At 43.8% G+C, this 26,087-nt stretch overlaps 1 protein-coding gene across 3 annotated transcripts in view; it reads left to right on the top strand.

The window, feature by feature from the left end:
- The window catches only part of osbpl5 (oxysterol binding protein-like 5), a 114,691-nt gene that overhangs the window by 18,649 nt on the left and 69,955 nt on the right, over positions 1–26,087 (top strand). Inside the window, exon 1 of one of the 3 annotated variants that reach the window (XM_055934947.1) lies at positions 18,798–19,187. The exons of the other annotated variants lie outside the window; for them this stretch is intronic. The gene's annotated coding sequence lies outside the window, so the exon portion shown is untranslated. Of the gene's footprint in view, positions 1–18,797; positions 19,188–26,087 lie in introns of those variants that run through there. 3 annotated transcript variants of the gene reach the window in all.

Below are 26,087 nucleotides of genomic sequence, written 5' to 3'. Positions count from 1 at the left end.
AGCACAGTGGATGTTTAGGTTGTGGGCCTTCCTGGTCGTTTCCTAGTTGTGTCATCGTGATCCACGTGGAGTAGGTGAACAAACCGCTGTGGAAATATTCAGCTGTTATTGGGATTGAGATGTGTGTTTGTTCTGTTTTTAAGTTCAACATTTTATTTAGCAAGTCGCAAACTACAGCAAACTCTCTGAAATACTTGATGTATTTTAAAATCTCCAGCTCCGAAATTATATTAACAAGGCAATGTGCGGCACTTATAAATAATGCATAGAACTAACACAACCTATTCCATAAATAGATATACAAGAGACTAATTAAGCAGTAATGGCAAGCTCTAGGTCCGAACACACAAAGACAGAATGTCGGACAGGCTGAAATGGTAGGTAAGTGGTCATGTAGCAAGCGTTTCGCCCTCTTATCAGGCAGGAAGCATGTTTACATTCTGCCTCTCCCATGTTTGTCTTGGCGAGTGAAAGTCCTGCCAACGGTTTTGAGATTTAACTGTAAATTACACGTCAACTAGGCCTAGTCTACGCTTAGAACCCTTATGCACAGCTGAGATTATTCTGAGACAGCTGGGTCCTGTCCAAAAACTACCGCTGCACCGAGAGCGTCCTGACCCGTTGCATCACGGCCTGGTACGGGAATATTCCCGTCCACCACCATAAGGCCCTCCAGCGGGTGGTGAAGACGGCCCAGTACATCAGTGGGACCGTGCTACCATCCATCCAGGACATATACTCAAAGCTGTGTCTGAGGATGACCTGCAGCATCATCAAGGACCCCAGCCCACAAGCTGTTCACTCCCTTACCGTTGGGAAGTCTGTATCGACGCATGAGTTCTGATACCAACAGGCTCCGAGACCATTTTTTTAAATCAACAAGCAATCAGACTGCTGAACACTTGAACTGGACTGATCACCAGCCCTGATTCTCCACACACACACACATATACACACTCGTCACAACTGCTGCTATCAGACCTTTATTATGAATGCTAAATTCAGCAAATCTTAACACTTGCCCCCCTTTCCCAAAACATGTGTAAATATTGGACTATAAATTGTGCCGTCCTGTATTATACTTTTGCAAAAAGGTTTATTCTACCGAGCCATTTACTTTATATTCGTATTATTTTATTATTTCTTGTTGCGTTGTTTAACAAAGTGTTGAATTGTCCCTTTTTATGTAGTGATGAGTACCCAATACTCCCTATAAGTATGTTTAATCTCTAAATGATTTACCCAAATGTATAACTGCTAAAAGATACCTTATTTTAAAGTGTCAATCCACTGATCATTAACAAATGCGTTACCAACATTTATAACTCCTGAAAAGATACACTACATGGCCAAAAGTATGTGGACACCTCGTCGAACATCTCATTCCAAAATCATGGGCATTAATATGGAGTTGATCCCCCTTTGCTGCTACAACATCCTCCACGCTTCTGGGAAGGCTTTCCACTAGATGTTGGAACATTGCTGCGGGGACTTGCTTCCATTCAGCCACAAAGAGCATTAGTGAGGTCGGGCAGTGAGGTTGGGTGATTAGGCCCGGCTCACAGTCGGCACTCCAATTCCTCCCAAAGGTGTTTGATGGGGTTGAGGTCAGGGCTCTGTTCCAGCCAGTAAAGTTCTTCCACACCGATCTCAACAAACCATTTCTATATGGACCTCGCATTGTCATGCTGAAACAGCAAACGGCCTTCCCCCAAATAGTTGAAAGCACAGAATTGTCTACAATGTCATTGTATGCTGAAGAGTTAAGATTTCCCTTCACTGGAACTAACCATGAAAAAAAAAAAGATGCCCCATACCATTATTCATCCTCCAACAAACGTTACAGTTGGCACTATGCATTTGGGCTGGTAGCATTCTCCTGGGACCTGCCAAACCCAGATTAGTCCGTCGGACTGCCAGATGGTGAAGCGTGATTCATCACTCCAGAGAACGCGTTTCCACTGCTCCAGAGTTCAATGTCAGCGAGTTTTACACCACTCCAACCACTGCTTGGCATTGCGCATGGTGATCTTCAGCTTGTGTGCGGGTGCTCGGCCATGGAAACCCATTTAATGAAGCAGTTATTGTGCTGACATTGCTTCCAGAAGCCAGTTTGGAACTCGTATTGAGTGTTGCAATCAAGGACAGACACTTTTTTGGGGAGCGACGCGCCTCAGCACTCGGTCCCATTCTGTGAGCTTGTGTGGCCTACCACTTCACGGCTGAGCCATTGTTGCTCCTAGAGGTTTCCACTTCACATTAACAGCACTAACAGTTGACCGGGGCAGCTCTAGCAGGGCACACATTTTACGAACTCACTTGTTGGAAAGGTGGCATCCTATGATGGTGCCACTTTGAAAGCCAATGAGCTCTTCTGTAAGGTCATTCTTCTACAGCCAATGTTTGTCTATGGAGATTGCATGGCTGTGTGCAAGATTTGATACACTTGTCATTAACGGGTGTGGCTGAAATAGCCAAATCCACTAATTTGAAGAAGTGTAGACATACTTTTTTTGTATATAGTGTACCTTTTAAAGAAAGTGGAAACCTACCGACCATGTAAGTTAGGTCTAACAATATTATTAATTTATGAAAATATACCTTAAAAGGAAGCTTCTGGACATTTTATTAGTGAGTTGCAAACATTTAGAACAAAATGTAATTTAATAGAAAGATGTATTTGTACAACTTAATTGCAGTGACTCATCTGTAGCCTGTCATTGGTATAGTGAGTAGCCTCGCTAATTCAGATAAACGGGGTCTTTTTCTCCCCTTTTTAACATTACAAGTCAGAATAGAAATTGACAACAGATTAACTATTTGAAATACAACAGGGTCTCATGGTCCTCTTCTGTCTTAATCTGTTTATTTCTTGTTATGCATTTTCCCATCCTCGAGTCTGAGACCTTTTTAGAGGAGTCTGGGGAGGATATATGAATTTTTAGCATACACACTAGATACCTCTACTATCATTATCATTGTCATGATTTATACCATTTAGGCTTAGCTAGTTATCTATTACTAGCTCATAATAATAGGTAGCTAGTGTTTAACAGTACATGTTAACACATAACTAGCTATCAAAATGTTTGCTAATACGCTAGCTAGCTAGTCTTAAAATTGGAACAACTATTGTGCTGACAAAGGATGCTAGCTAACTTACCAGCTATCTAGATAGAGACAGTACCTGGGTTCAAAGGTTAGCTAGCTAGCTAGAGTTCTGATCCAAAAAAGCTGGCTAAACCAAATTGCATGGAAATTCTGTCATGTCGACGTTAGCTAGCTGGCAGCTAACATTTGCTAGCTTGGGAAGCTAACTAGCCATTAAATGTGATCTACTTAGCTAGCTAAATATATCATGCCAAAGATTATTGTGGAGGCTGTGTCTGATTAAAACCCGGTCGATCATCTCTGGAGATACTTGAAGATACCTGTGCAGTGACGCTGCCCATCCAACCTGACAGAGCTTGAGAGGATCTGCAGAGAAGAATGCAATAAACTCCCAAAATACAGGTGTGCCAAGCTTGCAGGGTCATACCCAAGAAGACTTGAGGCTGTAATTGCTGCCAAAGGTTCTTCAACAAAGTACTGAGCAAAGGGTCTGAATAATTATCTAAATGTATATAGTGGAATGTTTTTATTATAAAAAAAAAAAAAAAAATCAAAATAAGGCTGTAACGTAAGAAAATGTGGAAAAAGTCAAGGGGTCTGAATACTTTCTGAATGCACTGTATGGCTGCCCACACTATAACCCCACCACCATGGGGCACTCTGTTCACAACGTTGACATCAGCAAACCGCTTACACGTCGTTTGCGATTGAGGCCATTTGAACGTACTGCCAAATTTTCGAAAACGATGTGAGATGATTGTGCCACCAAAATATTACGTGTATTTAAACTTTACATGGGAGATGTAAATTTACTCACAGGAGACGATGAAGAAGCATCATGCTCTACTTCCATGAAAAGAAATCTGCCAGAGCTCACAAAAATATTACAGGTACCAAGTGGCGGAACAGACAGCAGGCTGACAAACCAGCCCTGTGTCCCAGTCAAATCAAATTGTATTCGTCACATGCGCTGAATACAACAGGTAGACCTTACAGTGAAATGCTTTCTTACGAGCCCCTAACCAACAATGCAGTTTAAAAAAATGCGAATAAGGAATAGAAAAACAAGTAATTAAAGAGCAGCAGTAAAATAACTATAGCGAGACTACATACAGGTGGGGTACCGGTACAGAGTCAATGTGCAGGGGTACCGGTTGAGGTAATATGTACAGTTGAAGTCGTACATTTACATACACTTAGGTTCGCGTAATTAAAACAAATTTTTCAACCATTCCACAAATTTCTTGTTAACAAACTATAGTTTTGGCAAGTCGGTTAGGACATGTACTTTGTGCATGACACAAGTAATTTTTACAACAATTGTTTACAGACCGATTATTTAACTTCTAATTCACTGTATCACAATTCCAGTGGGTCAGAAGTTTAGACAACTTGGAAAATTCCAGAAAATGATGTCATGGCTTTAGAAAGCTTCTGATAGGCTAATTGACATCATTTGAGTCAATTGGAGGTGTTCCTGTGGATGTATTTCAAGGCCTACCTTCAAACGCAGAGCCTCTATGCTTGACATCATGGAAAAATCTAAATAAATCAATCGAGACCTAAAAAAATTTTTTGTAGACCTCCACAAGTCTGGTTCATCCTTGGGACCACACTGCCGTCGTACCGCTCAGGAAGGAGATGCGTTCTGTCTCCTAGAGTTGAACGTACTTTGGTGTGAAAAGTGCATCACAAAGCCCTGACCTCAATCACATGGAATATTTGTGGGCAGAACTGAAAAAGCGTGTGCGAGCAAGGAGGCCTACAAACCTGATGCAGTTACACCAGCTCTGTCAGGAGGAATGGGCCAAAATTCACACAACTTATTGTGGAAGCTTGTGGAAGGCTACCTGAAAGTTTTGACCCAAGTTAAACAATTTAAAGGCAATGCTACCAAATACTAATTGCGTGTATGTAAACTTCTGACCCACTGGGAATGTGATGAAACAAAATAAAAGCTGAAATAAATCCTTCTCTCTACTATTATTCTGACATTTCACATTCTTAAAATAAAGTGGTGATACTAACTGACCTAAGACAGGGAATCTTTACTAGGATTACATTTCAGGAATTGTGAAAAACTGAGTTTAAATGTACTTGGCTAAGGTGTATGTAAACTTCCGACTTCAACTGTACATGTAGTTATTAAAGTGACTGTGCATAGATGGTAACAACAGAGAGTAGCAGCATTGTAAAAGGGGGGAGGATCCAGTTGCAGAGGGAGGTGTTTAGTCCCAGGGTTCTTAGCTTAGTGATGAGCTTTTAGGGCACTATGGTGTTGAATGCTGAGCTGTAGTCAATGAATAGCATTAACACATAGGTGTTCCTTTTGTCCAGGTGGCAAAGTGCATTGTGGAGTGCAATAGAGATTGCATCATCTGTGGATCTTTTGGGGGGGTATGCATATTGGCGTGGGTCTAGGGTTTCTGGGATAATGGTGTTGATGTGAGCCATGACCAGCCTTTCAAAGCACTTCATGGCTACAGATGTGAGTGCTACGGGTTGGTAGTCATTTAGGCAGGTTACCTTAGTGTTCTTTGGCACAGGCACTGTGGTGGTCTGCTTGAAACATGTTGGTATTACAGATTCGGACAGGGAGAGGTTGAAAATGTCAGTGAAGACACTTGCCAGTTGGTCAGAGCATGCTCGCAGTACACATCCTGGTAATCCGTCTGGCCCTGCGGCCTTGTGAATGTTGGCCATGTTTAACGGTCTTCCTCACATCGGCTGCGGAGAGCTTGATCACAGTCTTCCGGAACAGCTGGTGCTCTCATGCATGTTTAATCCGAGGAGCATCAGAGCCGGTGTAGTACTATTCAATCTTAGTCCTGTATTGATGCTTTCTTATAAACTTCTGGGTTAGAGTCCCGCTCCTTGAAAGCGGCAGCTCAAGCCTTTAGCTCAATGCAGATGTTGCCTGTAATCCATGGCTTCTGGTTGGGTACTGTCAATTTGGGGACGATGTAATCGATGCACTTATTGATGAATCCAATGACTGATGTGGTGTACCCCTCCATCATTATAGCCAGCAGCATACCACCCTGCATACCACTGCTGGCTTGCTTCTGAAGCTAAGCAGGGTTGGTCCTGGTCGGTCCCTGGATGGGAGACCAGATGCTGCTGGAAGTGGTGTTGGAGGGCCAGTAGGAGGCACTCTTTCCTCTGGTCTAAAAAATATCCCAATGCCCCAGGGCAGTGATTGGGGACACTGCCCTGTGTAGGGTGCCGTCTTTCGGATGGGACGTTAAACGGGTGTCCTGACTCTCTGAGGTCATTAAAGATCCCATGGCACTTATCGTAAGAGTAGGGGTGTTAACCCCGGTGTCCTGGCTAAATTCCCAATCTGGCCCTCAAACCATCATGGTCACCTAATAATCCCCAGTTTACAATTGGCTCATTCATCCCCCTCCTCTCCCCTGTAACTATTCCCCAGGTCGTTGCTGCAAAAGAGAACGTGTTCTCAGTCAACTTACCTGGTAAAATAAAAATAAATAAAATCGGAGGAATCCTGGAACATATTCCAGTCTGTGCTAGCAAAACTGTCCTGTAGCTTAGCATCTGCTTCGTCTAACCACTTTTTTTTATTGAACTAGTCACCGGTGATTCCTGTTTAATTTTAGCTTGCAAGCAGGAATCAGGAGAATATAATTATGTTCATATTTGCCAAATGGAGGGCGAGGGAGAGCTGTGTGTGTGGAGTAAATGTGGTCTGTAGTTTTTAAAAATGTATTCCCTCTGGTTGCACATTTAACATGTTGATGGAAATTTGGTAAAGTGGATTTAAGTTTCCCTCCGTTAAAGTCCCTGGCTACTAGGAGTGCCGCCTCTGGGTGAGCGTTTTCTTGTTTGCTTATGGCGGAATACAGCTCATTCAATGCTGTCTTAGTGCCAGCCTCTGACTGGTGGTATGTAAACAGCTACGAAAAATACAGATACACTCTCTAGGTAGATGGTGTGGTCTACAGCTTATCATGAGATACTCTACCTCTGGTGAGTAATAGCTCGAGACTTCCTTAGATATTGTGCACCAGCTGATTTTTGCAAAAATACACTGTCATCCGCCCCTTGTCTTACCAGATGCCCCTGTTCTATCCTGCCGGCACAGCGTATAACCAGCCAGCAGATATTGTCGTCGTCCAGCCACGACCTCATGATTCATAAGGTATTACAGTTTTGAATGGCCCGTTGGTAGTTTAATCTTCCGCATATTTTATTCTCCAAAGATTGCACGTTTGCTAGCAGAATGGAAGGAAGTGGAGGTTTATTCGATCACCTACGAATTCTCTGAAGGCTTCCTCTGGCCCCTTTTTCTCTGCCTCTCCTTCACGCAAATCACGGGGATCTGGGCCTATAAACATTATATCCATTCAGAAACACATCAGTATATCATTCGTGTTGGGCTCGTCAGACTCGTTAAAGGAGCAAAAAGGTTTCTGCCAGTTCGTGGTGAGGAATCGCAGTCCTGATGTCCAGAAGTTTTATTTTTGTGTTGGTCATAGCGCTAACATTTTATGTACAAAATAAGTTAAAATATTTGACAAACAACACATAAGTGAATAAAAAAACACAATCTGTTGGGGACATGTAGAACACGCCGCCTTCTCCGGCGCCATTGTTACAGTCAACGCTCGCTTTGTGACTGACAGGCGCCTGTCCTATCAATAAATCACAAGAAGATGCATATTGTTAATTACAGTGGGGGAAGGCTATACAGACCTTTCTGACTTGCCAATTGACATTTTTAACTGAAAAGAAGCCTAGGTAATATTTTAAATGAAAGAAGTAGTCTCCTGACAATGAGTTTGTTTTCTGCTATTTAGCCGACTGCTGGCACTTTTTGAAAACACGACTCCAGTCATGCAGGGCACTCTAGAATGTTATGTTAACTTTCATTTTCTGGGGGTGACCTCCTTAGTGACTCTGGCTTCCTACTGAAATGCTCTCTGGCGGAGTGTCCCTGCTGCTCTGAGATACACATTCTTGCTACCTCTCTCAGGGCCTCTCTCTGGCTATGAATTATATCCCCTTCAAAGTGTTGTAGGAGGCAAGGCCTATGATATTATTCATGTGATCTATAAGGAAAATAAATGTGTAAAACTTAACGAAATGTGTAAAAGTCACGCCTCTAAGCACTGAGATGCAGTGCCTTACACCGCTGCGCCACTTGTGAGCCTGTATACATTTCTATAAGTAGATACATTTATACGGGGTCTAATGTACCAGTTAAGAATTTGGCTTCTTTTTTTTTGGACTCTGTCATAACTCCAATCCTTCTATATGGCAGCAAAAGTCGGTATCCCTTTTACAATCATGGGATAAAAGCCCCACTAAAATTTTACACCTGAAATTTTTGGGGTGTTGCACAGAAATGCACCAATCCTAGCCTGTATGGAAGAATTTGGGAAATTCCCTCTAGCACTCCAAATTGAAAAAAAGAGCCACCAAATTCAACATGCAACAATTTCAACAATTATACTGAGTTACAGTTCATATGAGAATCATTCAATTGACATGAATTCATAATGCTCTAATGTATGGATTTCACACGACTGGGCAGAGGCACAGCCATGGGTGGGCCTGGCAGGGCAGCCAATCAGAATGAGTTTTTCCCCACAAATGGGCTTTTTTACAGACAGAAATAATCCTCAGTTTCATAGGCTGTCCAAATGGCAGGTCTCAGACGATCCCGCAGGAGAAGAAGCCAGATGTGGAGGTCCTGGGCTGGCGTGGTTACACGTGGTCTGCTGTTGTGAGACCGATTGGACGCACTGCCAAGTTCTCTAAAACGATGTTGGATGCAGCTTATGGTAAAGAAATGAAGATTAAGTTCTCTGACAACCGCTTTGGTGGACATTCCTGCAGACAGCATACCAATTGCATGCTCCCTCAACTTGAGACATCTGTGGCATTGTGTTGTGACATAACTGCACATTTTAGTGGCCTTTTCCCCCCAGCACAAGGTGCACCTGTGTAATGTAATGTAATGTTCGTGCTGTTTAATCAGCTTCTTGATATGCCACACCTGTCAGGTGGATGGATTATCTTGGCAAAGGAAAAATGCTCACAAGCAGGGATGTTAAAAAATTTGTGCAAAAAAATCTGAGAAATAAGCTTTTTGTTCGTTAGGAACATTTGTGGGACCTTTTTATTTAGGCTCATGAAACATGTGACCAACACTTTACACGTTGTGTTTATTTTTGTTCAGTATATAAATTTTGCCATAGTGTGTAGAGAAATGTTTGCAGTTTTTAACATGATTTCTGAGTGAGAGGGGAAAAAATTGATGGTGGCCCCCTTGGTGGGTAATTCGACCAAGATTACTACAAGTTTTTAGATGGCTGGCTGCTAGACTAATTTATAAATCTAAAAAATGTTAGCTGATACGGCTAATTGAGTGTCTGTTAGTGACTGACAATAAGAAATAAACTGCTGATGCACAACCAAATTTAGAAATAGCAATTTGTTTATTCTACTATTCCTAACTCTCAAATTGGTTTAGAGGGAGTCCTTTCTTTCACCTCTAAACTGCAGAGATTCACTTCCAGGCAGGGAGTCCTTTCTTTCACCTGTAAACTGCAGAGATTCACTTCCAGGCACACACACTTTTTTTTCTTCAATTTGAACCATTTTTTTGTCAGTATCTAGGTTTCCATCCAGTTGGCGAGATGTTCATGCTAATATTCAAAAATCTGCATCATTTTTTAATTCGTTTTCCTACCAGTGGTGTGTTTCCACAAAACGGACTTGTTGTGGATAAAAATCAGTGCACAATATATACTTTTTTTGCTTAAGTTTTCATGTATTGAATAAAAAAAATCTAAAGTTCAATGTGTTTCCAACGCATTCAACTCTTCATATAGTTTTGTCACAAAAAACTGTTACGTTAAATAGCAAATGTGCCTACTCTGGTCTTGGAACGTGATCTCTAGCCAACAGCTCACAGATACAGTACCGGTCAAAAGTTTGAACACACCTACTCGTTCAAGGGTTTTTCTTTATTTTGACAATTTTCTACATTGTAGAATAATAGTGAAGACATCAAAACTATGAAATAACACACATGGAATCATGTAGTAACCATTTATATTTGAGATTCTTCAAAGTAGCCACCCTTTGCCTTGATGACAGCTTTGAACACGCTTGGCATTCTCTCAACCAGCTTCATGAGGTAGTCACCTGGAATGCATTTCAATTAACAGGTGTGCCTTGTTAAAAGTTAATTTGAGGCTCAAACGGATTAAGGAAAGAAATTCCAATCAGTTGTTGAGACAAGGTAGGGGTGGTATACAAAAACCAAGTCCATAATATGGAAAGAGCAGCTCAAATAAGCAAGAGAAACGACAGTCCATTACTTTTAAGACATGAAGGTCAGTAAATCTGCAAAATGTCAAGAACTTTTAAAGTTTCTTCAAGTACAGTCGCAAAAACCATCAAGGTCTATGATGAAACTGGCTCTCACGAGGACCGCCACAGGAATGGAAAACCCAGAATTACATCTGTTGCAGAGGATAAGTTCATTAGAGTTACCAGCCTCAGAAATTGCAGCCCAAATAAATGCTTCACAGAGTTCAAGTAACAGACACATCTCAACATCAACTGTTCAGAGGAGACTGCAGGAATCAGGCCTTCATGGTCGAATTGCTGCAAAGAAACCACTACTAAAGGACACCAATAAGAAGAAGAGACTTGCTTGGGCCAAGAAACACATTAGACTGGTGGAAATCTGCCCTTCTGGTCTGGAGTCCAAGTTTGAGATTCTTGGTTCCAACCGCTGTGTCTTTGTGAGACACAGAGTAGGTGAACAGATGATCTCCGCACGTTTCCAACCGCCATGTCTCACAAAGACTGACACTGTTTATTTAGAATTCAAGGCATACTTAACCAGCATGGCTACCACAGCATTCTGCAGATATACGCCACCCCATCTGGTTTGAGCTTAGTCCCACTATCGTTTGTTTTTCAAAAGGACAGTGACTCCACATCTTGTCTGTGTAAGGGCTATTTGACCAAGAAGGAGAGTGATGGAGTGCTGCATCAGATGACCTGGCCTCCACAAACACCTGACCTCAACCCAATTTGGGATGAGTTGGACCGCAGAGTGAAGGAAAAGCAGCCAACAAGTGCTCAGCATATGTGGGAACTCCTTCAAGACTGTTTAGAAAAGCATTCCAGATGAAGCTGGTTTAGAGAATGCCAAGAGTGTGCAAAGCTGTCATCAAGGCAAAGGGGGACTATGTTATATAACACATATATTTTGATTTGTTTAACACTTTTTTTTTTTTTGGTTTCTACATGATTTCATATGTTTTAACAGCTTTGACGTCTTCACTATTATTCTACTATGTAGATCAGTTAAAAACCCTTGAATGAGTAGGTGTGTCGAACCTTTGACCGGTACTGTTCATGATGAGATTATTATGGTTAAGAGCGAGAGTGTTTTGTTTTTCAAGCGTCGATCCTCATGTCATCAGAATAAAGACCATGTTTTTTACTTCTTTTATTGGAAAGGCGCATCAAGATCACGTGCACTTTCCTTTTGACCTAGATAAGTATCACCACATTTCAAAACTATCTTGCCTTGCAAACACATTGGAATCACTGGCAGACTCTCAGCTAAGAGCTTTTTTAAACCTCAAAAGGACAGTATATTGTTAATGTGCACCAGTCTGTTTCAGACCTGGACAAAGCACCGTTTCAGCTGCTACGCTCGTCTTCGATGATATATTGCTTCGATCATAGGACTCACTGTGCTGCCATATTTATAGACCGATCCAAGGCCTTTGATTCTGCAACTCGCTGTTGGCTGGGCTCCCTGCCTGTGCCATTAAACCCCTACAACTCATCCAGAACGCCGCAGCCCGTCTGGTGTTCAACCTTCCCAAGTTCTCTCACGTCACCCCGCTCCTCCGCTCTCTCCACTGGCTTCCAGTTGAAGCTCGCATCCGCTACAAGACCATGGTGCTTGCCTACGGAGCTGTGAGGGAAACGGCACCTCAGTACCTTCAGGCTCTGATCAGGCCCTACACCCAAACAAGGGCACTGCGTTCATCCACCTCTGGCCTGCTCGCCTCCCTACCACTGAGGAAGTACAGTTCCCGCTCAGCCCAGTCAAAACTGTTCGCTGCTCTGGCACCCCAATGGTGGAACAAACTCCCTCACGACGCCAGGACAGCGGAGTCAATCACCACCTTCCGGAGACACCTGAAACCCCACCTCTTCAAGGAATACCTAGGATAAAGCAATCCTTCTGCCCCCCCCCCCCCCTTAAAATGATCTAGATGCACTATTGTAAAGTGGCTGTTCCACTGGATGTCATAAGGTGAATGCACCAATTTGTAAGTCGCTCTGGATAAGAGCGTCTGCTAAATGACTTAAATGTAAATGTAAATGTAAATTCTGTCAACCATCCCCTACTCATTCAAAGGTTCTCTGAAATGGGTCTCGACCAGGTGTCTTGCAAGTGGTTTGGGAACTATCTGTCAGACAGGGCACTGTTTATATATTACTAAAGGTATCCCACAGGTCGATTTTGGGACCTTTCCTCTTCACTATTTATTGGTCTATTTGCAAAAACCTGTAACTTTCATCTGTATGCAGATGACAGCATTATGTACGCTATTGGCCCTACTGCTGACCAGGCTATGTTAACAGCTGCAATCTGATTTTGTTTCCTTGCAGAAAGCCCTTGTTTAATAATTGGTACGTCATGCGGGGGAAAAACATTATGTATACTATATATACAAAAGTATGTGGACACCCCTTGAAACCACTAATTTTTTGAATATTTCAGCTACACACGCTGCTGACAGGTGTATAAAGTCGAGCACACAGCCATGCAATCTCCATAGACAAACATTGGCTTTAGAAAAATGGCCTTACTGAAGAGCTCAGTGACTTTCAACGTGGCACCGTTGAATGCCACCTTTCCAACAAGTCAGTTTGTCCAATTTATGCCCTGCTAGAGCTGCCCCAGTCAACTGTAAGTGCAGTTAAGTGGAAACATCTAGGAGCAACAATGGCTCAGCCGCGATGTGGTAGGCCACGAGCACACACAACAGCACCGCCGAGTGCTGAAGTGCGTAAAAAATTGTCTGTCCTCTGTTGCAACACTCACTAATGAGTTCCAAACTGCCTCTGGAAGCAACGTCAGTACAATAACTGTTCGTTGGGAGCTTCATGAAATGGGTTTCCATGGCCGAGCAGCCACACACAAGCTTAAAATCACCATGTGAAATGCCAAGCGTCGGCTGGAGTGGTGCAAAGCTCTTAACACTACAGCATACAATGACATTCTAGACTATTCTGTGCTTCCAACTTTGTGGCAACAGTTTGGGGAAGGCCCGTTCCTGTTTCATCATGACAATACCCCGCCAAGCCGCACTAAAACATGACCCCGCCAAGCCGCACTGCTTCTTGACAAACTGCTCACTTAACCTGGAAGCCAGCCACACCAATGTGTCGGAGGAGACACCGTACTGCTGGCAACCGAAGCCAGTGTGCATGCGTCCGGCCGCCACAAGGAGTCACTATAGCGTGATGGGACATGGACATCCCTACTGTCCAAACCCGTCCTAACCCGGACGACGCTGGGCCAATTGTGCGGCACCTCATGGGAGTCTCTTGTTGCGGCCGGTGTTTACACATCGAGCAGGTTCCCGGCTATATTATTATTTTTTTATTTATTTTTTTTAAGACTACCCAATTTCGTGATATTCAATTTGTAGTTAGTCTTGTCCCATCGCTGCAACTGCTGTACGGACTCGGGAGAGGCAAAAGTCGAGAGCCATGCGTCCTCCGAAACACTACCCTGCCAAACCTTCCCCTAACCCGGACGACGCTGGGCCAATTGTGCAACGGCTCATGGGTCTCCCGATCGTGGCTGGCTGCGACACAGCCCGTGATCGAACCCGGGTCTGTAGGGACGCCTGAAGCACTGTGACGCAGTGCCTTAGGCCGCTGCGCCACTCGGGAGGCCTAAATCATTTGACACTTGAAAACATAGATGAGCTAGTTAAGAAGCTTAGATTTAAAGTAGTCTTCTTTTATAGAACTAGATCATGCCTCCCTAAACGGCAGGAAGTAGGTTGTACTGGCAACCTTCCTGCCAGCTCTTGATTATGGTGACACCATTTATCAGAATGCAGCAGCGGCTACTCTAAAACCCTTGGATGCAGTGTGCCATAGCGCGCTTCGCCTTTATCACAGGTGACAGGTTTAACGCTCATCGCTGTATCTTTTCGCAAGAAGGTCGGCCGGACGTCTCTACCTTCCCGTCGATGACTTCTCGTTTACAAAGCTCTGCTGCACAAGCTTCCAAGGTACCTCACTTCTCTGTTGAGTTATAAAAATACGAGGCACAAAACACGCTCACAGGGTTTCTTATCACTTCACGTCCCTAGTGTCTCTACTAACCTAAGTAAATCATCCATTCGTTTTCACGCCCCTCCCCCCCGTGTTCAGAATCATTTGCAATCGCCATTACATCTTGAATCCCTGGAGCCAAAAGGGCAGTTTAGAACACTGATGGGTGAGTGAGTTCACGGAGGTTTTATTTGTGTTGTTGAAGTGTAGTGTATCCGTTGCGTCTTGTATTTTCTTTGTTTGGTTGTTCTGTTGAATTATGTTGATTTATTTATTTCTCAGGGCACCATTTTGAGAATTAGACCCTGGTTGGAGTCCCCTGAAGTAAATAAACGTTCAAATAAAATGAAGCAGATTCAGTGACCATAGCCTGACAATAGAGACGGGGACGCCGTAGAAAAACATGTAAGGTCAGAGAAGAAAGACTATGTAAGCACTGCGTTTCTCTTTCGCTCACTTCCATGGGGTTATTCAGTCATTCCTGCGAGGCCAATTCACACCTTAGGCACGGCGTTTGACCTATAACCTTGACGTCGAGCCAGTTTTAGGCTATGCTACTCATAGCTCTGATAAGGGTGTGAAATACAGTCGGTCAATGCTGGGGTTCTACTTGATGTTAAACGTCTAACGTGCGGGGAGTTGAAGAGGCCCAATCTACAGAGCAAAAACCGAAAGCTCTCTTTTAATGAGTGGAATGCTAAAATGTTAATTGAGTCAAGGGCGCATTTCTAGTTTGGTTTGAGAGAGGGGCTTTTTGTGTGTCCGCCCATGCGTGTGTTTGTGTTTGATCTGATATCTCTCGAACAGCCACATGAAAACCAGTCGGTCCAATTCCCTCAGTGGTCTCTATAAATGGGTGACAACCACAGTTAGTGAAATGGAGACCTTCCCGGTGACAGTCCTTCTCATGGGTATGGTAAAGAAGAACTCCCTAAGATAATACTGGAGCACATATCTTATGTTTGCAGCTTCCTTCTTTGCCACCCTCTTGTCCCAAGACCGCTTCCTAGTTCTAATGACATGCCAGCATTTCATCAACAATGCTGCTGCCAACCTAAATGACCCGTTACACAAAATAAGAAAGGTTCTTACCAGCCTGACATCAGCATTTGATCAGGTCTTTGTGCCATACAAGGAAAGGGGGATACCTAGTCAGTTGTACAACAGAATGCCTTCAACTGAAATGCGTCTTCCGCATTTAATCCAACCCCTCTGAATCCGAGAGGTGCGGGGGGCTGCCTTAATCGACCTATGCGTTGATGATTCCTTGATGTTATGGAAGGTTAGGCTGGGGTTAACTACATTGTCAAAAGTATGTGGACACCAGCTCGTCGAACATCTCGTTCCAAAATCATGGGCATTTATATGGAGTTGGTCCCCCTTTGCTGCAATAACAGCCTCTACTCTTTTGGGAAGTCTTTCCAATAGATGTTGGAACATTGCTGTGTGGACTTGCTTCCATTCAGCCACAAAGAGCATTAGTGAGGTCGGGCACTGATGTTGCGCGATCGGGCCTGGCTCGCAGTCTGTGCTCCAATTCATCGCAAAGGTGTTCAATGGGGTTTAGGTCAGGGGTCTGCAGGCCAGTCAAGTTCTTCCACACCAATCTCGACAAACCATTTCTGTATGAACAGTTCTTGTGCTGACGTTGCTTCCAGAGGCAGTTTGGAACTCGGTAGTGAGTTTTGCAACCGAGGACTGGCAAACATTTTATTTTTTACGTGCTTCCCGTTCTTTGAGCTTGTGTGGCCTACCACTTCGCAGCTGAGCCGTTGTTACTGCTAGACGTTGCCACTTGACAATAACAGCACTTAGTTGACCGTGGCAGCTCTAGCAGGGCAGAAATTTGACTAACTGACTTGTTTAGAAAGGTGGCGTCCTATGACGGCACCACGTTAAGTCTCTGAGCTCTTCAGTAAGGCCATTCTACTGCCAGTATGTGTCTATGGAGATTGCATGGCTGCGTACTCATTTTTATACACTGGTCAGAAACAGGTGTGCTTGAAATAGCCAAATCCACTATTTTGAAGGTGTGTCCACTACCATTAAAAAGTTTGGACACACCTACTCATTCAAGGGTTTTTCTTAGTTTTTACTATTTTCTACTTTGTAGAATAAAGGTGAAGACATCAAAACTATGAAACAACACATATGGAATTATGTAGTAACTAAAAGCCTGTTAAACAAATCAAGATATATATCATCAAGGCGAAGGATGGCTACATTGAAGAATCTCAAATCTAAAACATATATTGTTTTAAACTTTTTTTTGTTTAATACATGATTCCATGTGCTATTTCATAGTTTGATATCTTCACTATTCTTCTACAGTGTAGAAAATAGTAAAAATAAAGAAAAACCCTTGAATGAGTGTGTCCAGACTTTTGACTGGTACTGTGTATATAATTGGTATCTATATATTATTTGTTGTTTGAAATGAGCAGCAGCACTACAGAACCATCGCTACACCCCGGCACATTAGACTGCACATTCCTCACTTGCTAGAGCTGCAAATAAAAGGGAAATTACACAAAATGATCAATTTGTTAGTGTTCTTCCAGACAAGAAATTGGTGATATGATTTAAGCATTGACATGGACTCCGAACATTGAATTTTCTGTCTTTTTGAGCAATTGTAATATAACTGAGAACACCATTTGGGAAAATATAAAACATAATTTGGGATCAAATCACATATTTTACATGGCTCCCTTCAGAGTTGTTTATTAATCGTCATTCAGGGAAGAGTTGCAGGGGACAGGAGAAAATAAGAATGTGGCTATTTGAAGGCTATAAAAAAATTATTTTTTTAAAACTTTTTTTAAAAGTAGCTTTCATGCTAGAAATGGATGTTGATCTGAAATAGTATCTAGACCTATTAGTTTATACATTAGTATCCAGACATTTATTCTATCCTTCAGCTCTTAATTTGAGTCGATTTACAAATGTAGACCTACTACTGTGCTTAGCCTTCACCGGACCCTTTTTGAAGTGTGGAGTCCTGCTGGAGTAAGCGCATAATTGGCATCTCTGGAATATCCCTTATTTTGATATACTCCCAAGAGAATTGTAGAATACAGGAAACAGCAGAGCTAAATTCTATATTGCCTTTAAAATCAAACCTTTATGGGCTTACTGTTGGTCTTTGTCATGATGACGTGTGTGTGTGTGTGTGTGTGTGTGTGTGTGTGTGTGTGTGTGTGTGTGTGTAGTGGTGGGCAACCCCAGACAACTGATCCCAGGCCCGATTTGTCATTATGCACTGTGCAGACCACCAGTTTGGGTTAAATGTGGAAGTGGAGAGATCTGAAACCAGCTTTTACAAGCAGACCATGGTGGTTCTGAAGCCATATTCATCATGGATAATGCCTTAAGAATACCCCATCTTGCGTAGTCGTGTCAAGTTACAAATTGTGGGGCTGCGCACATATTTTTGCTACGCAAGTACGCACACCGGCATTTTTTGTTGCGTACTTGCATAGGCGATACATTTTGCTTCAGACACATTGTAGCTCATAAACAGCCCAACTTCCTTTTTCTCAGACATGACTGTCCCATCCCGGTGTGTCTCGTGACAGTCACTGAGGTGGCTGGGTTCAGGTTGTGACAGACGTCCCCTACAGCGTGTAGCTATCAGATGACCACCCACACAAAGGGCCGAACTTGCACCCTTCGTCATCCTGACCCAATTAGGCTACTCACTCACTTTCCCCCGAGCAGCAGTTTAAAACATTCATGAGTGTGTCTTGCTTTTTTGTTGTTGAACAGCCGTATTTATCTGGAGCTGTAAGTAGATCCTCTCCATCTGCCTTCTTCCTAAGTGAGGTTCAGTGTGGGAGGTAGTGCTTCATGGAGGTTCCTGTGGTCACAGGTCAGTGTGTTTCTCTCTATGTAGGCTTGCTATCCTCCCTCCGCTCAAACTGCAGACGATTTTCTACTACTGTGTGTGTGTGTGTGTGTGTGTGTGTGTGAGAGCTTTCCATAGTCTCAAAATACTTCCTCTTCCGGTCTCTTTTTGTTGCAGTTGCCTATAAACACAGGACAGGACTATTGAAAGCCAAGTCCCTGATGGGCTTTGTGAAATGACACACTGGTTCTGCTCCTTGAACCGGAACGCAGCACTGAAGTAGCCATTTCAAATGGTTCTCTTTTTCCTCCCTGCTCAAACTCTCATTCTGTGTAGGTAGGCCTATATGGCTCTTTCAGAGAAGGCATGTGTGTCAGACAAAAGAGAGGTCAGCTCTCTGAAGAGCTAGGCTATAACCTGCCATGCCCCCCCCCAGCACACCCTTCACACAGAAGTCTAATCAGCCACAAGCTCAAAACTCCTCCTGCAGCTTGCCAGTGGCTGCTCCTCCACCACTCATTATTCCCTTATTTTTAGCTTGGAGGTTTTTAGATCAGAAAAAAAGTTGGTTGTCACGATGTAACGGTAGCTGTATAGGAATTGCTGCAGAGTGAGAGGGTGGGAGAGATTCTCATTTACTCAGCCGTAATGCATCATTCAAACTGCCATGAAACAGCTAAAATTAGCTGACTATTTCATTTAAACATTTTTTTTTTATAGTTGTAACTTTTCTCCCAGGAGTGCAAGAGGTATAGCCTAATGGAGGGGAATGGCATTTACAGCTAGGCTATATTCAGGGTAGGGTAAATGGACAATGCGACGGGCTATCTGTTATGTGTGGACTGACTGGGGTTCATTCTTCTACCATGTGAGTACTAGTTTTAAATTCATCTGCTTTTCCCCCCCCCCCATGAGCTCCCCATTTTCTGGTAGGATTTGTTGTTGTTGTGGGAGAATGCCATACGGTTGGGCACGTATCCCCAGCCACTTTAAAGACGATATCCAAAGCATGGCGTCTGTCTGAATGCACAAAACGTTAGTCCAGGCCTGGATATGTAGCCACTCCGTATATTGGGATGATGCCGATTCGAATCGCTGGCTCTCGAAGGACGTGTTCGCCCTCTCGTTAACACTTTGAGACAATGGAGGCAGCTATAGGAACCGTCACTCATTCGCAGGGCTGCGTCATTTTCCCTCAACCACTATTGTCTGTGAAGGAGGTTCTTAATGACCTCTACTGTGTGCTTCCTTTCTCCTTCAAGACTTAAAATGAATCCTACGTCACCTCGATTCTATCATTGACACAACTATCCCAAACAGTATTTTGGTGAATCTCCTTATCCGTCATGCCCCTTGCTACACTTGAGCCGGGCTCTCTGTCTGTGGCCATGTGCCCTTCATCTAGTCTCCCTGTACACTCCTTCCTCCCACCCCCCACCCATACATCAGTCCCTTTCTTCCCAGCATTAGTAATCCCTGTGTTTATTTAGTTTTTTTTTTTTGGTGGTGGTGGTGGTGGTGTGTTTTTGAGTCAGTCTTCGGGAGACACCAGCAGCCACCGACTAGCCTACGGGGTAGTTTCTTACCGTCTTGAATTTAGAGCGCACAAGGAATTGTGCACAGGCCTAGTTGCGGCCCAGTTTTGTTGGAAAGGGCAGGAAAAAACACTGATAGTGCTATGTAAGAAAAGGGAGTGTGTACTTCGCCTCTCAGTCGTAAAGGAAGTGAAGCAAAGTGGAAAAAACACATCACGTAATCTTGTTTGCTTATGCCTTTGCTGCTTATGCCCTTTTTATTAAGGTCAGTCAAGGAAACAAACTACGCATGTGTCTACCCTGCACGGTGACTGGCCTCATGTGAAGGGCGTCCGGGAGACACGGCTCACTTAGCAGTGCAAAATGAAGGACCAGGCGGCATCATAGGTTAGGCCTTTCTAACCCAGGGTCACCGACGTTCCTGTGTTTGGCAGACACTCTGAGTGACGTCTCTTGAGGAGGAGCCTGTTTGCACGTGTGTGTGCTGTAGGGTTCACCAAGGCGTCAGGTTTGACGTGTCAACCACACTAGTGTAGTTCTGAACGGAACTGAAGTACTGTATACTGTACTGTGACTTTCCTTGATTCTCAGAGGGGACGGCCGGGAGCTGAAGACGGATGGAAAGAAAGTGTGAGAGAAGTGAAGCTTTCCAGTTAAATGAGCAGCAGAAGTGACACCATACACTTCCAAGTCGTGGTTGCAGGCTCAAGGTGGAATAATGGCGTGACTCACATTCAGCTGTTCTGACAGCGACTGTAATAGACTCCTGGACTGAAGTAATTCTAAAAGACCCACTTGCTGGAGCGGCCTCTGAAAAAAGGCCTCCGTTTTCCTTTGAACGTCCAATGTCCCACAACCTTTCACCAGTCCTGGTTCCCTCTGGCATTTTTAAAACACTCTCTCTATCAGTAGCTCCTATTCTACATGTTCTGGTTATTATAAACCAGACTTTAAAAATGATATCCAAGTGTTATATCAAAGTTAGCTGGCCAACGGATTGACTCTCTCTGTCAAGTCCCTGGCTGTGGTTCAGCGTGGAAAATGTTTGGCAGGGCCCCGTGCCACAGGCTCAGCCTCGCCTCAGTCACTCATTTCTGGGCCTGTCCCTGGCCTACACATAGACACAGCCCCCTGGCCTAGAGCATACCGGCAGATAGATCTAGACACCCTAGATCTGCTATGCATTACTGCAGCTCTATCATGCATTTCTGCAGTCTGCACCTCTACATAACAATGTGTGCATTTGATGGCGTTTCACTGCTGAAGTCAGAGTAGGCTATTGCAGTTATGCTGGTCATGTCCTACTGTTCAGTTGACTATTGGTACGTACACTAAGGATAAGTGTAGTAGCCAATTCAAATGCATTCCTCTTTCTTGAGCTACACACCCGGACTTTGTTCACATTCGCGACCGTCTCGAGCCATGTACGGGAGTGGACTGTATGTCCTGACTTTGGCCTCGATTGCAGCACTATATGACAGTATTGATGATGGGATTGTACTCAGTCGAAGTTGGAGCATTTCAGTGACGCAGGTCAACATGAAAAGTCTACATGGCATTTTTTTGTCTGTAGGTCCTTTCAGGTTTCATATTTCATGCCATGTTTACCAAAGGCAGTCAGTAATGCATCCGTTTAACCACAGGTAGACAGAAAAAAAAGTGTATCTACAGTGCATTCGGGAATTATTCAGACCCCTTCAACTTTTCCACATTTTTGTAACGTTAAAGCCTTATTCTAAAATTGATAATAATTTTTTGCCCCTCATCAATCTACAGACAATACCCCATAATGACAAAGCAAAAACAGGTGTTTAGACATTGTTCCTAATTTATAAAAAAATAATTCTATTACATTTATATAAGTATTCAGACCCTTTACTCAGTACTTTGTTGAAGCACCTTTGGCAGCGATTACATCCTCTAGTCTTCTTGTGTATGATGCTACAAGCTTAGCACACTTGTATTTGGGGAGTTTCTCCCATTCTTCTCTGCAGATCCTCTTAAGCTCTGTCAGGTTGGATGGGGAGTGTCACTGCACAGCTATTTTCAGACCTCTCCAGAGAGGCTGGGCCACTCAAGGACATTCAGAGACTCGTCTGGAGCAGGATTTCTGTACTTTCTGTAAGAATCTTTCTGTACTTTGCTCCATTCATCTTTCACTCGATCCTGACTGGTCTCCCAGTCTCTGCCGCTGAAAAACATCCCCACTACATGAAGCTGCCACCACCATGCTTCACCGTAGGGTTGTTGACAGTTTTCCTCCAGACGTGATGCTTGGCATTCAGGCCAAAGAGTTCAATCTTGGTTTCATCCGACCAGAGAATCTTGTTTCTCATGGTCTGAGATTCCTTTTGGAGCCTTTTTGGCAAACTCTAAGCGGGCTGTCATGTGCCTTTTGACTGAGTGGCTTTCGTCTGGCTACTCTACCATAAAGGCCTGATTGGTGGAGTGCTGCAGAGATGGTTGTCCTTCTGGAAGGCTCTGTCAGAGTGACCATTGGGTTCTTGGTCACCTCCCTGACCAAGCCCCTTCTCTCCCGATTGCTCAGTTTTGCTGGGTTGGGCAGCTGTAGGAAGAGTATTGGTGGTTCCAAACTTCTTACATTTAAGAAAGGTGGATGCCACTGTTCTTGGGGACCTTCAATGCTGCAGACATTTTTTGGTACCCTTCCCCAGATCTGTGCCTCAACACAATCCTGTCTTGGAGCTCTACGGAGAATTCCTTCAACCTAATGGCTTGGTTTTTGCTCTGACATGCACGGTCAACTGTGGGACCTTATATAGACAGGTGTGTGTGCCTTTCCAAATCATGTCCAATCAATTGAATTTACCACAGGTGAAGTTCAATCAAGTTGTAGAAACATCAAGGATGATCAATGGAAACAGGATGCACCTGAGCTCAATTTCGAGTCTCATAGAGAATGTTCTAAATACACATATGTAAATAAGGTATCTTTTTTTTTTTTTATGCATTTGCTAACATTTCTAAAAACCTGTTTTCACTTTTTCATTGTGGGGTATTGTGTGTAGATTAAGATTTTTTAAATTTGAATCCATTTTAGAATAAGGCTGTAACGTAACTGTGGAAGAAGTCAAGGGGTCTGAATACTTTCTGAGTGCACTGTAAGTATGTTTTCCAAAATGCATACGTCCTCTAGCTCATTGCAAAGTGGTTTGTGAAGCGCTGAGGAAGCCTCCTGTCCATTGCCAATTGCTGCGTTCATTTGCTCGTCGGAACTAGGAATCTCTGAATTTTTCCATTTGCTAACCGGTTGCAGTTATACATGTGCCACATTCAATCAGTTGGGAAGTTGAACATTTCAGAGTTTCGTAGTTCTGACTGACACGCGAACGTGGCATATGCATTTGCTGTTTGAGAAGCTGTAGCATCAGCTCTCGTGCCGTCTGGCAGGTTTTCCGCTCAAAGGCTCTGTGTCTATATGCTGTAAATGAGATGCATAACTAATATAATGGACACACACCAATATGTGACAAACCACTTTTTGTAAAAAAACAAATTCAAGAAAGATAGATTGGGACAGACATTCCCATTCTGCCCAATTTAGTCTAGTCCAGTCCCGGGAGCTGTGTCCCTGTACGGCCTTGTCTTCATCAGGACTGAGTGGAGCTTAGAGTATAGCAGCCTCTCTAGTGATTGTGATTGTTGTCCTCAGCTAGCCTGCCCACTCAGGCACTGACAGAGGGCTCTTACTGATCCCCATGAGAGCTCCCCAAAATACCCCCGATCAGTCTCACACACACACACACACACACACACACACACACACACACACACACACACACACACACACACACACACACACACACACACACACACACACACACACACACCCCAACCAGCATCTAGACTAGCCTATGCACCCCATCACCCCTTCCCCAAACAGCCAGCGTTTCCAAATAGAAACACACGGCTCGAGCTCCTACTAAGCGCACTCAGTATAACAGAGCTGTCATTCTGCAGCCGTATGACGTTCTCTCTTTCTTAAAATAGACCTGGCTAAACCAGACTAGTTAGCTGAACCACCCTATCCCCCATAAAGTACACTGCTTTTGACCAGGGTTCATATGCCCCCTGGTAAAGACGGACGATGTAGGGAATACGGTGTAATCAGCAATTAATCCCGTCTCCTTTTATAGCCCCCTGACATGCAATACAGCAAAATACAGCTTTGGGAGAGGTTTATGTAGGCCAGGGGTGTCAAATGTATGGCCTGCGGTTTTGACAATCTTTTTCGAAATAATTAGTGAGGAAAAAATGAAATGTAACCAAGATACATCATACAGAAAGCCACTAAAATACAGTATTTGTCAAACCTGGGCTTTAGCCTGCCTGGATGGTAGATGGGCAGATTTTGCACCAGGCAAGCTCAATCAAGCCCAGCTAAAGTATTTGAAATCATATCAAATAGTATTTGAACCCAGTCTGGTTTGTATGTGTGAGGATGTGGCTGCAGCCCAGCCAATGCAGTATGTAGGTCATCTGGCCAGCCAGAATTCCTGATGTCGGAGGAATGAGGGGGAGGTGAGAGAGGGGGAGGATGGATGGAGAGAGAGGGAGGGAGGGAGAGAGAGAGAGAGAGAGAGAGAGAAAATCAAGGGGAGTTTAATCTGTGCCATCATGTAGAAACAGCTGGCTCACCAGTCAATCTTATCATCTCCCTCTCAAAACTCGAACACACACACATATTGCAGAGCCACACGTATGAGCTTGAGCTGCTAGTCATCTGACGTATCCCATCAGGGTGTGCCAGACGGTACTTTCCCTAACAGCGGTGTGGTGTTGTGATGGTCATAGGACTGACAGACAGCGGGGACAATAGGTCAGGGGATCAGCTGCTTTTTAACTGTTTATTTAACCTTTTATTTAACTAGGCAAGTCCAGTAAAGAACCATTTCTTATTTTACAATGATGGCCTACCACGGCGAAACCCTCCCCTAACCCGGACGACTCTGGGCCAATCGTGCGCCGCCCTGTGGGGTTGTGATACAGCCCGGGATCAAACCAGGGTCTGTAGTGAGGCCTCTAGCACTGAGATGCAGTGCCTTAGACCGCTATGCCACTCGGGAGGTAAAGGAAGTGCCCGACATGGGGCACGAACCTACGACACTGAGATTAAGAGTCTCATGCTCCACCGACTCACCAATCTCAACTGTTTTTGTATGTTGGGGTTTATCCTACCAGACCACTCAAAATTGTGTGGACAATGGAGCCTATTTCAAGTCATTCATAATTCACGTTTGTTGCAAAATTCCCTATATTAGTGCCCTATGGGTCAAAAGTAGTGCACTATATAGGAAGTGGGGTGCCATTAGGGACGTAGCCAATGCCATCATAGTCCTGCTAGTGGTGTGTGCCGTTTGGGAGCCGTTGAACAGCCTAATTCTCAGTCCTGTACCTAGACTACTAATGTATTCTTTTTTGGGGGGGCGTGGGGATTGAAGATTGGCTCTAACATGGATACACATTTTTAAACGAAATGCCTGGAGCCCCGGCTGCAATGCCAGCTTAACATTCAGGCTATGTTATCATGACAAAGTAGGCCTATGTATTGTCTACAGGGAAGGGAGAATGACTGTTTGTCAGCAGCAGAACAGATTCAAGTCAAGTTGAAGACTAGTTAGATCGTTTTGGCGGCTAACTAGCTGTTTCATCTAGGCTACATTCCCTATGATCAGCTGATAGCCCACACCAGTAGTGGTTGCTTGCTTAGCCTATGATAAGTAATCATATATTTCGTTGTCACACACCGGATGGGCACAATGAAATGTGTTGTTTTACGGGGTCAGCCATAGTAGTACAGCGCCCCTGGAGCAAATTAGGGTTTAAGTGCCTTGCTCAAGGAAACATATTTTCACCTTGACCTACTACTATGTGTGATGAGTGATTTTTGTAGAAAAGTAAAGGGGCAATGTGCAGGTGCTATATCCATTTTTGGACTGATACATTAACGATATGTACCCATTTAATTATTGAGGAATATCACTTATAAACGCCTCATGAGTTTAGCTCAACTGTCGTAACTCATCAGAGCCCCAAATATATACGCTTGTTTTACTTCAGTGTTTTTAGAAACAATGTAAAATGGAGGCCACTGTGTTCTTGGGGACATTCAATGCTGCAGGAATGTTTTGGTACCCTTCCCCAGATCTGTACTTCGACACAATCCTGTCTCGGCGCTCCACAGACAATTCCTTCGATCTCATGGCTTGGTT

The sequence above is a fragment of the Salvelinus fontinalis genome, chromosome 9 (assembly GCF_029448725.1).
Source record: "Salvelinus fontinalis isolate EN_2023a chromosome 9, ASM2944872v1, whole genome shotgun sequence".
Classification (NCBI taxonomy): domain Eukaryota; kingdom Metazoa; phylum Chordata; class Actinopteri; order Salmoniformes; family Salmonidae; genus Salvelinus; species Salvelinus fontinalis.
The sequence above is the reverse complement of the archived record's forward strand: the minus strand, read 5'-3'. Positions and strand labels throughout refer to the sequence as shown.